This window comes from Acinonyx jubatus, chromosome X, assembly GCF_027475565.1.
Source record: "Acinonyx jubatus isolate Ajub_Pintada_27869175 chromosome X, VMU_Ajub_asm_v1.0, whole genome shotgun sequence".
Classification (NCBI taxonomy): domain Eukaryota; kingdom Metazoa; phylum Chordata; class Mammalia; order Carnivora; family Felidae; genus Acinonyx; species Acinonyx jubatus.
The window spans coordinates 49,781,303-49,792,131 of NC_069389.1; the positions used below are offsets into that span (position 1 = coordinate 49,781,303).

Below are 10,829 nucleotides of genomic sequence, written 5' to 3' on the forward strand. Positions count from 1 at the left end.
GCTTGTATTTCTCTTTTTTAGTAGTGTCTTTATCTGGTTTTTGTATCAGGGTAATGCTTGCCACACTGAATGAATTTGGAAGTTTTCCTTCCTTTTCTATTTTTTGGAATAGTTTGAGAAGAATAGGTATTAAATATTCATTAAATATTTGGTAGAATTTGCTTGTGAAGCTGTCTGGTCCTGGACTTTTGTTTGTTAGGAGTTTTTAAATTACAGATTCAATTTCTTTGATGGGTATTGGTCAGTTCAAGTTTTCTATTTCTTCCTGCATCACTTTTGGTAATTTATATGTTTCTAGATATTTATCCATTTCTTCCAGATTACCTAATTTATTTGCATGTGGTTTTTCATAATATTCTCTTATAATTATTTATATTTCTGTTATGTTAGCTGTTATTTCTCCTCTCTCATTTGTGGGTTTATTTATTTGATTTCTTTCTCTTTTTTTCTTTATAGGTTTGTCTAGAAGTTTATCACTTTTATTGGTTTAAAAAAATAGCTCCTGGTTTATTTATTTATATATGTATTTATTTATTTATTTATGTAATGTTCCAGATGTGATGGATTTATTTTATTTTATTCTGATGGAAAGCCAAAGATTCCACTACAGCACAGAGACCAATATATTAAAAGCTCAGGAAAAAAGTGGTGTGGGACATGCAGGACGTGATGTACAAACTGGAAGACTGAGTCATTTCCTTTGTAACATGGCACCACATTGTTGCTGAAGAACACATTTAAAATAACACTGCAGAACTCAACTGAAATGTGGCACAAACATGAGAACTTCCAGGCATGCCTTCAAGTACCTCTCTTAGGATGGACTTGTGATCTCTAGACTTCAGTGTGGGGAGGATTACAATTATTTGGAAGAGTAAAAAATTCACACTTTTGAAATTTCACAGAAGAATTTTAAAGCCAAAACATAGTGGGTTCTCTTCACCTCCAAGGACAAATCAGATGCTTTACTCCAAACCACATTAAGCTTCTAGTTCACATCCCAACCCAATCTTGTGACCTCCTGCATTGAAGTTCTTTCCATCAATTAAAGCTTATAGGGTCAGTTTGACTCCTGGTCGAAGAGCCTGAGTATAACCCAGTCCAGTCAGGCTGGCATTAATTACCTTAGCAGGTAGAGAAGTTCTACAGTCCAGCTTGTATTTAGCAGTGATGCCAAAATGGGCATTGTTACTGCCAGCCGTCCAAGCAAGGTTTATTGATGTTTCAATCTTCTCATTAACCTTCTGGTAGATAGACCTTCCAAATTCAGTGCTGTCATTCACATGAGTGTGCAACTAAAAGTCTGCAGTCTTGTAACACAGGGCAAAATTATTCTGTGACAGTTTGGATCTGGCTGTGTCAAAACTCATCTGATAGCCAGCAAGCCGACCTTCAAAGGCTAAGACAGCCCAGCATAGATGGTTGGTCGAGAAAAATGTATATCAACATTGCTGCCAAAACTGAAACATTCCCGCTTATAGGGGGCCTTCAATTTCCCATTCTTCTTTCCTGTGTTTGGTACAAATATGGTATCAAGAGTCAGTTTCAACCCTTCAGCCAATTTATTCTCCAAAGGGTTTCTGTTTCAACAGTATTATCTGTGTTCCATTTCTGGGTGAAAGTAAGTCCATAGTTACAGACCTTTTATTTGGTCTCTAGGTTGCCTGTATCAGTGTAACCATGACCAGAAGTAGAAAATTCCACTCCACTATAAGACTTGGTTCTCAGATCTATTTTGACCGTGCCAAATGCAATCCTTTGTTGAATACATCCTTGGTGGCCTTTCCTAGGTCACAGTAAGTCGGTGTGTTACACATATCTCCAACCAGAGGGCCTGTCTCTGCTCCGCCAGGGCAATCCTGAAGGTCTTCAAACCAACGTTGTCCATGCCTCAGCTCCTGGTTTTATTAATCTGTTCTATTTTTTTTATCTTCTGTATCACTTATTTCTGCTCTAATCTTTATTATTTCCTTCCTTCTGCTGGTTTTAGGTTTTATTGTTTTTCTAGCTCCGTTAGGTGTAAGGTTAGGTTGTTTACTTGAGATTTTTCTTGCTTCTTGTGGTAAATATGTATTGCTTTAAATTTCCCTCTTAGAACCACTTTTGCTGCATTCCAGAGGTTTTGGACTGTTGTGTTTTCATTTTTTGTTCCCATTTACATTTTTATTTCTTCTTTTTTTATTTTCTGGTTAATCCATTCATTGTTTAGTAGCATGTTATTTAGCCTCCTTTTATTTGTGATCTTTCCAGATTTTTTCTTGTGGTTGAATTCTAGTTGCATAGCACCGTGGACAGAAAATATGCATGGTATGATTTCAATTGTCTTAAATTTGTTGAGAATTGTTTTGTGGCCTAATATGTGACCTATTCCAGAGAACGTTCCATGTGCACTTGAAAAGAAGGCATATTCTGGTGTTTAAGGATGGAATGTTCTGAATATATCTGTTAAGTCCATCTGGTCCATGTGTCATTCAAAGCCATTGTTTCCTTATTGATTTTCTGTTTAGATCATCTGTCCATTGATGTAAGTGGGGTGTTAAAGTCCCTTACTATCATTGTATCATCATAAATCAGTTCCCTTATGTTTGCTATTAACTGTTTTATGTATTTGGGTGCTTTCATGTTGGGTGCATAAATATTTACAGTTGTTCTATCTTCTTGGTGGATTGTCCCCTTTATTATTATATAGTGTCTTTCTTTGTCTCTTGTTACAGTCTTTTTTTTGGGGGGGGGGGAATCTAATTTGTCCAATATAAGAATTGCCCCTCTGGCTTTCTTTTGACATCCATTTTCATGACAGATGTTTCTCCATACTCTTACTTTAAATCTTCAAGTGTCTTTAGGTCTAAAATGGGTCTCTTTTATGCAGCATATAGATGTGTCTTGTTTTTTTAACCCATTCTGTCACTCAACGAGAAGCAGACTCCTAACTACAGAGAATAAACTGATGGTTATCATATGGGATGTCAGTGAGGGGATGGTTGAAATAAGTGACAGCAATAAATGAGGGCACTTATGCTGATGAGAACTGGGCGATGTATGTAATTGTTGAATCTCTATATTGTATACCTGACACTAATTTAACACTGTATGTTAATTATACTAGAATTAAAGAAAATAATTTTTAAAATGAAAAATGAATTTTTATTTAAATTATATAAACTTACAATTAAATCATATTAAAACAAGGGTAATAAGTACTCAAAACTCATCACTTCCAAAATATTTTACTACATTTTACTATTTTTCTGCATTATTATTACTGTAGTATATACATATATATGATATATAATTAACATATGTATAATAGTATTTGTGTGGTGGAAATACTATAGAGTAAGTAATGCACTACTCTATAGTAGTGAGAAGCAGTCTATCTCTTCCCAACTCTGCATTTAATAACATGGAGTTGATAGTTTGAAATTGGAACATGCTACAAATTAGGTCTCTCCCCTCAAGCACCCACCCCACCAGAGAGTTTATTGTTAGACATCTGTGAGCACACCACTGGTTCCAGGGCTTAGCAAACTTTCACTGCCAGTAAATACTTCCCTTAGAACTACCCCAAATCCCTTCAATCACATTTTAACATTTCCAGAATGCAGGTGGAAATGAAATCTTAAAGCAGGCATTAAATTGGCCTTCCAGCTATTGTATAGTAAGAAAGTATGGAAGAAGCTTAGAACAACTCACTATTCAAGAAAAATCTATGTGGTAGATTCTGGAATATTTGCTAAAAATGTGATAATCCATACATGACACAATTCACCTTTGACCAATAATCCAAAATTGGCCCAAACTGGTTCTGAGATGCCTATTAAATCATTTTCTGCATGGGTGGTTTTGTCTTGGCTTAGAAGAAAGGGCATTGGGTCAAGAGACCTGTGCTAAAATCTTGGTTTTAATACTAGTTGTGGAAATTTAAGCAAATGATTTCGCCTCTCTGTGCCTTTGTTTTCTCATTGGTAACATGGAAGAGGCAGGATAATCATCATGATCATAATCATCATAGCTGACATATATGCTTACTGTGTTCCAAGTTGTAGTCTAAGTGCTTTGTATACATTCACTCATTTAATCCTCACAAAGCCCCTAGGAAGTAGTTTCTATTCATTTGATCTTCATTTTACTGATGAAGAAAACTGAGACACAAAAAAATAAAGTAGTTTGCCCAAAGTTACAACAGTAAGTAAGTGAAAGGGATTTACTAGATATCCTCCCTTCTCAAAGAATCATTCAATTCTATTCTGGAGAAACCATTTCCAATCTGGAGCAGGGAGCCCTGATTAAGCCTCAAGGCTACAGACCCTGCTGATTACCTGACTCAGGGGCAGAACCTCAGAGATCTGAGAAGCAGTGAGGATAGATTTGAGTCTCCTGTAATCTGGGTAAAGAAGCCAGGTCTTCTTTGTCCAAATTAGAGCAGAAAATCCATAGGGCAGAAAAGTTGGTGGTGAGTCTCCATCTATTGCTCCAGTCTGGTGACAGAACAAGCACATGTTTATAGGCAACCCAGGTTCAATCAGGCTCTATTAAATGTTTTATGTAAGATGTTCTCAAGACCAGTGTTTGGAACTGGGCAGATTTGGAGAACTGGTTCTATACTGTTTCTTTTAAAAAGTATTTAGGGGCGCCTGGGTGGCGCAGTCGGTTAAGCGTCCGACTTCAGCCAGGTCACGATCTCACGGTCCGTGAGTTCGAGCCCCGCGTCGGGCTCTGGGCTGATGGCTCAGAGCCTGGAGCCTGTTTCCGATTCTGTGTCTTCCTCTCTCTCTGCCCCTCCCCCGTTCATGCTCTGTCTCTCTCTGTCCCAAAAATAAATAAAAAAAACGTTGAAAAAAAATTTTTAAAAATAAAAAATATTTAAATGACAGTTACTTAATATACAGTGTAATATTAATTTCAGATATACAATTTAGTGATTCAACACATATACAACATCCCATGCTCATCACAGGTGCATGGAATTCATTTGTTCTCTGGGTTTGAATTACTTGTATGCATTTTCCTTGGCCCTTAGAGACCCAAAGGGACAAAGAGTGATAAATGTGCCTAACTGAATCTTCAGTGGATTCACTCTTTTACTGAAGGACAAAAGTGAGACAAAGTTACATGCCATGAACATGGGTGTCATTTGGTTAGAGGCTCTCATGATCCATTCCCTAGCCTTTTCTCTTGAGGACAGCTTCTTCACTGGATATCTCGCTTTTTTGCCTCCTACCTGAAAGCAACACAATAAGCCATTGTAATGTTTATCAAAAAGTTTTTTTCTCAGTGTGCCTGGGTGGCTTAGCTGGTGGAACATCCGACTTTTAATTTCAGCTCAGGTCATAATACCAGGGTCATGGGATCGAGCCCCATGTCTGGGTCCATGCTGAGCATGTAGCCTGCTTAAAATTTTCTCTCCCTCCCCACACTACCCCTCTCCCCACTCGTGCTCTATTTCCAAAGTAAAAAAAAAAATTAAAAGTTTTTTCTCATTAGTTATTCTGTCAAAATGACCCAGGGAAAAGTATTAGGACCACACATAATAATAACAAAGATATCAAAATGCAAAAGGTTAAAAATAGGCTTGTTCCCATAGGCACCAGTGCCAATTCACCTAAAGTGAAATTCTGTCAGAGGCCAAAATATTAGTAACCAATAATTACCCCAATATCTTACAGTTCAGAAGATAAAATTAACAAGGACTTTGAAGGGTAATCTGGTTATGTTGCCTGTTTCGAGGTTAGTAAATATACTAGCAGTCAGATAACTTATAGGGATGGCTTCTGGGAGTATTGATCTTTTTTTTTATATATAAATTGACTTATCTATCATATTCCTAAAGCATGCCATGGGTTATGTTCATTCCGCTGGGGAAACACTTTCAGGTTTCAGCTATCCTTTGGTTCCCTGATCTATTGTGATTATCCCAAATTGTTGCTATGGCTTAGAAAATGACTACTATGTGGAGAGCAACAAGCAGGGGCAGGTCCTATGATGTCATACAGCATTGAGATACATTATTCTATCATAATTTAATTTTTCATTAACACCAAAGATAAAGCCGGAAACCAGATACTTGTCCTTGGGAGCTTATAATTTTTCCTTGTATTATTTTGTATTCGGATCTAGCTAAGGACTCCACCCCCACCCAAAAACATGTAGAAACATGTGCCTGCACCAAGTGGAAGACATCATGACAGAGTAGAATGAGCACAGACTTTGAATTAGGCTTTTGGAGCCTCATTTTCCTTATCAATTAAATGAAAATAGTGTATATAAAGGACCTGGTATGAAACAGGCATTTGATAAATGTACCAGCTCTTCTTAGCAAATGATTATCCAGTACAAGAATGATGATTTCCTTCTTTCCCTTAACAGAGATTTCCAACCCAATCCCACCCTAAAGTCTGGGAGGATATTGAAGCCATTCTAGTCTCATCTCCCTATCTCTTGTTCTTATTGTTTCTCTTTTTCTTTTTTATTGTTCTATTTCTCCCCAAACTTTCCTTCTTCCTCTTCTATTTCCCACTAACCCCTTCTTACTAATCATTCTTCCTTCTCTAACAGTGAGTTCTGTTTGCACACGGCAGGTGAGAAAATGTAATTCAGTGATGGTAAATGACTTGCCACATGGATTTCCTTCCTGCTGTGGTGTGAGATTATAATGTTGATTAAGCCTCTGTAGGAAACAGTGACAACTAACCACTCACATATATGCAAACAGAACCAACAGAACCACTCACATATATGCCAATCCCATAGGCCTTTGCTGTAGCCCTATTAGTTGGCCTGCTCTTCTCTAGCACTCAGGCTAATTCATAGCCCCCAGCTCAGAGATCCAGAAAAATTGGTTCTTGATCTTATAGCACTCTATATTTGGAGGGGAAGAAGAAAAAGGGCAGAATAGAGTCTGTGGCTAAAAAGGTCATAAAAATTGCCTAATTAGGGGATCATCTCTAAGCAGAAAATGATAATAAAAATAGTCACTTACAAGTGACTGAAATGAAGCAATACTCTGGTGGCTTTAAGTCATCTGGTTCCTTCCTTCTTTTTATGACACATAGTTTCTGCTATAGTGAGTACCATGTGGGCAATTGGAAAAAGAGCAGTGCCAAGCCAGATCCTAGAGCATCTGTAAACAGATTGTCACCAGAATGCCAGAAGCAGCAGCTGCTGCTGTATTTCTGGGACGGATTGTAGAAACAGAGGAAGAAGATAAATTCCCAGGACACAGTGAGAATAACTAGGCTAGTTTGTTGAACTGTGTATTTTTTGCTGGGGCTGCCATAACAAAGTACCACAAACTGAGTAGCTTTGACAGCAGAAATTTATCATTCAACAGTTCTGGGGGCTACAAGTCTGATATCAAAGTGTCAGTGAATCTGTGAGGGAAAATCTGTTCCATGCCTCTCTTAATTTCTGGTGACTTGCTGGCAATCTTTGATGTCCCTTGGCTTGTAGACTGCTTCTTTCCTTTTTTTTTTTAAATGATGTTCTCCCAGCATGCATGTCTATACCCAAATTTGTCCCTTCTTATAAGGATAACAGTCACATTGGGTTAGGGTCCCACCATACTACTGTGTGACTACATTTTAACTATATCTGCAATATCCCTTATTCCAAAAAAGGTCACTTTCTGAGGTACTGGTGGTTGGAACTTCAACATATGAATTTGAGGAGGATATAACTCAACTCGTGACAGGATGGAAAGCTCAAGAGGTGGTAGTATTAATGTCTGGCATAGGAGGCATGAAAAGCACCCTTTGTTGTTATTGTTAATGGTAAGAATAGGCATTCTCATCTATTATGTGCTAGGTATTAGACTGTGTTCTTTGCAAGCATTATTTTATTAATTCCCACCATAAATCTATGATGTAGGTATTCACCCACAATTCATCATTCATCTCAGTAGACAAAACTGAAGCCCCAGAAAGGGAAATGACTTGATCCATGGAGGGAAACTGAGTTGGCCCAGGCCATGTGTGTGATATTTGAACTCAGGTCCATATGACCCCAAGGCATCTCCCAAATACTCTTATCACCATACATTCTTGCTAACTTGGAGGCCCCCACTTTCCCCATTTTGGGATATGATACACCTGAGCCTGCAAAGGAGTTCTGATTTTAGGACTAGTGAGGCCAATTTAGGGCTCTCAGAGTGGCCACTGAATCTCTGGAGAGCTTTGAGAGATAATTCTCTGCCAGAGTTGCATGTGTCAGGAGGCTGTCTAAAGGTGGGAGTGTGGGTGAGATAATCTCCAGAGTGTCCTGTCTGGAATGGTGAGGCTGGGGGTGAGAGAAGGGGAAGGTTGAAAGGAAGTAGAGAGGATAGTGCTCCAAGGAACCAGTACAATGAGTGAAACATAATAGCTCACATTCATATGGCACTTACACATGCCAGACACTGTTCTAAGCAATATATATATATATATATATATATATATATATACACACTCTACCTCATTAGTTTATTTTGATGTTAAAAAAGTATATATATATAAATATATATTAATATATTATGTATAATATATTATATAATATATTATATAATATAGTATATAATATATTATATAATATAGTATATATACCTACTAATGAGGTAGAGTCCATCTTTATCATTGGTTTATAAAAAAGAAAACTGAGGAGCAAAAAAGTTAAATAACATGTCTAAGATTTCACAACTAGGACATACTAAGACTGGGATTTGAACCCAGTTTGGCTTTAGTCCAAAGAAATTTTCTTTTCTCAGATTTAACAATCCAATGAAACCCAGTGCCAAACTGTGACCTGCATGTTACCCAATGAAATTTACATTAAGATGTATTAAATCATCTTTAACCTTCACAAGAGCCCCATAATATATCACATCTGCTGTTACATCAATGCCATGTGATAGCAGAGGAAACCAAGGTTCAGATAAATGGAATGAAATGTCTCAAGTTAGATAGTCATGTGGCAGAGCTTGACTTCAGACCCAGGTCTGGCTTACCCCAACACTAAGCAGCTCTGTGTTTCACTGCCTCATGGTTTTCTGGCTGATTGACAAACTAAATCCTGCCAAGATGGGAAAGTTGTTAACAGGTGTGATTGTTCTCAAGTTGTGTATGTGTTTTAGTAGGAGTTCCTTGAAACACAAGCCCTTCCACAAAGTAAAGATTCTCTTAGAAAGACTCTTGGGACAAGTCATACTGCATAATGACACACACCTTTCATGTACAAACACTAAGAACCCTCTGGATTCAGTATGTATTGGTATGTGGGGCAGAGGAGATATCTATATATGTTGGCATTAGTTCAAGAAATATTATAAAGACAACTTTGGACTGGGAGTTAAGATGGCAGAGCAGTATGGTGACCCTGATCTTTTCTTATCCCTGAAATGCAGCTAGAACAACATCAAACCGCTTTGAACACCTAGGAAATTGATCTGCTTGATTAACACAATAATCTGCATAAATTGAGCCACATAACTTTGCAGGTACATGTTGCAGAGAGGGGAATTGGGGGAGAGAAAAGCCGTGGAGCTGTGGAGGATAAGGAGTCATTTATGCAGAGAGAGAACAGAGAGAGAAAGAGAAAGGGGGAGAGTACATCAGGATGACACAAGAAAAGCACTTCCCCTGAAAGTTTCTGGAAAGAAAGAGAGTGAGACAGAGTAAAAACACTCACAAGAACTGAACAGGAAATCTATTCCCCAAAACCACTGATTGAGAGAAAGGAGAGGGTTTCAATACCACCAGTATATAAACAGTGGATCACAGAGTCTGAAGGCTCTAAGCTCAGTGCCTGGGGGTGCTCTGGTGAAAAAGTAGGGAAAATCACCAGGAGCAGGCAGCATGGTCTGAGGGGGTCCATGTGCCACATGGGGATAAGTGATTCCCCTACTTGAAGTGCATTTGGTAGAGGCCACACAGCATCCCCATGGGCAAAGGTCCCATTAGACCCAGAAAGCAGCCACGTTTGCTGCTTTTGGGATAAAGACACCAGAAAGCAGTGAAACCTGGTATTGGCTGTGTCTTGTAATTTTCCATAAACTCTGAACATCTGCCAATACACAATTGCATAAACATTTTCTGGGGCAAGCCAGCACCCAGCCATTGCTCAACAGAACCTTCCCCCAGAGAATGAGCATGAATCCAATCCACAGGGGTCTCTAAAGTGTAGGGTTTTGAAACACAGCTCCATTTGAGATAAAACTCTGGAATGCGGCACCACCTGGCAGGTGGAAAGGTTGGACACGAACGGGGTACAGATGGGGAGTGGATGGAGACCTGGGACAAAGCAGGGGTACTTGATCACAGTTCAGTGAAAGCACGAAGTTCCTGCACCAGAGACTAGGGAGCTGGGTGAGGCCATTTTCACCTCTACCACTCACGTGCTACAGACACACGCCCATGGATCCACACCAGTGAGCTTAGCAGCACCACCAAGTGGAGAATGGAAACATGACACCAAGCCCTGTCCAACTGTGTCCTCCAGGCACATCCCCCAGAAGACCAGGACAAATCTTGCTTAGTCTATGGACTACAGCATGCTGTGAAGTTTCAGTTCACAGGGGAAACTGGATGTAACTTCATTCGCGTTTCATTCTGTTTGCTGGTTCCTTTATTTGTTCATTTTCTTTGCTTCTGTTTTTGCTTATTTTTTTTTCTTTCTCTTTTCTTTCCTTTCTTGGATACAAAAAGAGAAAATTCTTTTTTATTATTTAAATTTTTATTTCTTTTTAAATTTTTATTCTATTTTATTTTCTTTCTTTTATTTTATTCAAATATACCATTTAATTTTTAATTTTTAAATATTTTAACTTTTTTTTTCCTTTCCTTTCTCTTTTTTCTCTATTC

At 38.3% G+C, this 10,829-nt stretch overlaps 1 pseudogene; it reads right to left on the reverse strand.

The window, feature by feature from the left end:
- Positions 1 to 437: 437 nt before the first annotated feature.
- Positions 438 to 1,817, reverse strand: LOC106983166 (voltage-dependent anion-selective channel protein 3-like; annotated as a pseudogene).
- Between the last annotated feature and the right edge of the window lie 9,012 nt (positions 1,818 to 10,829).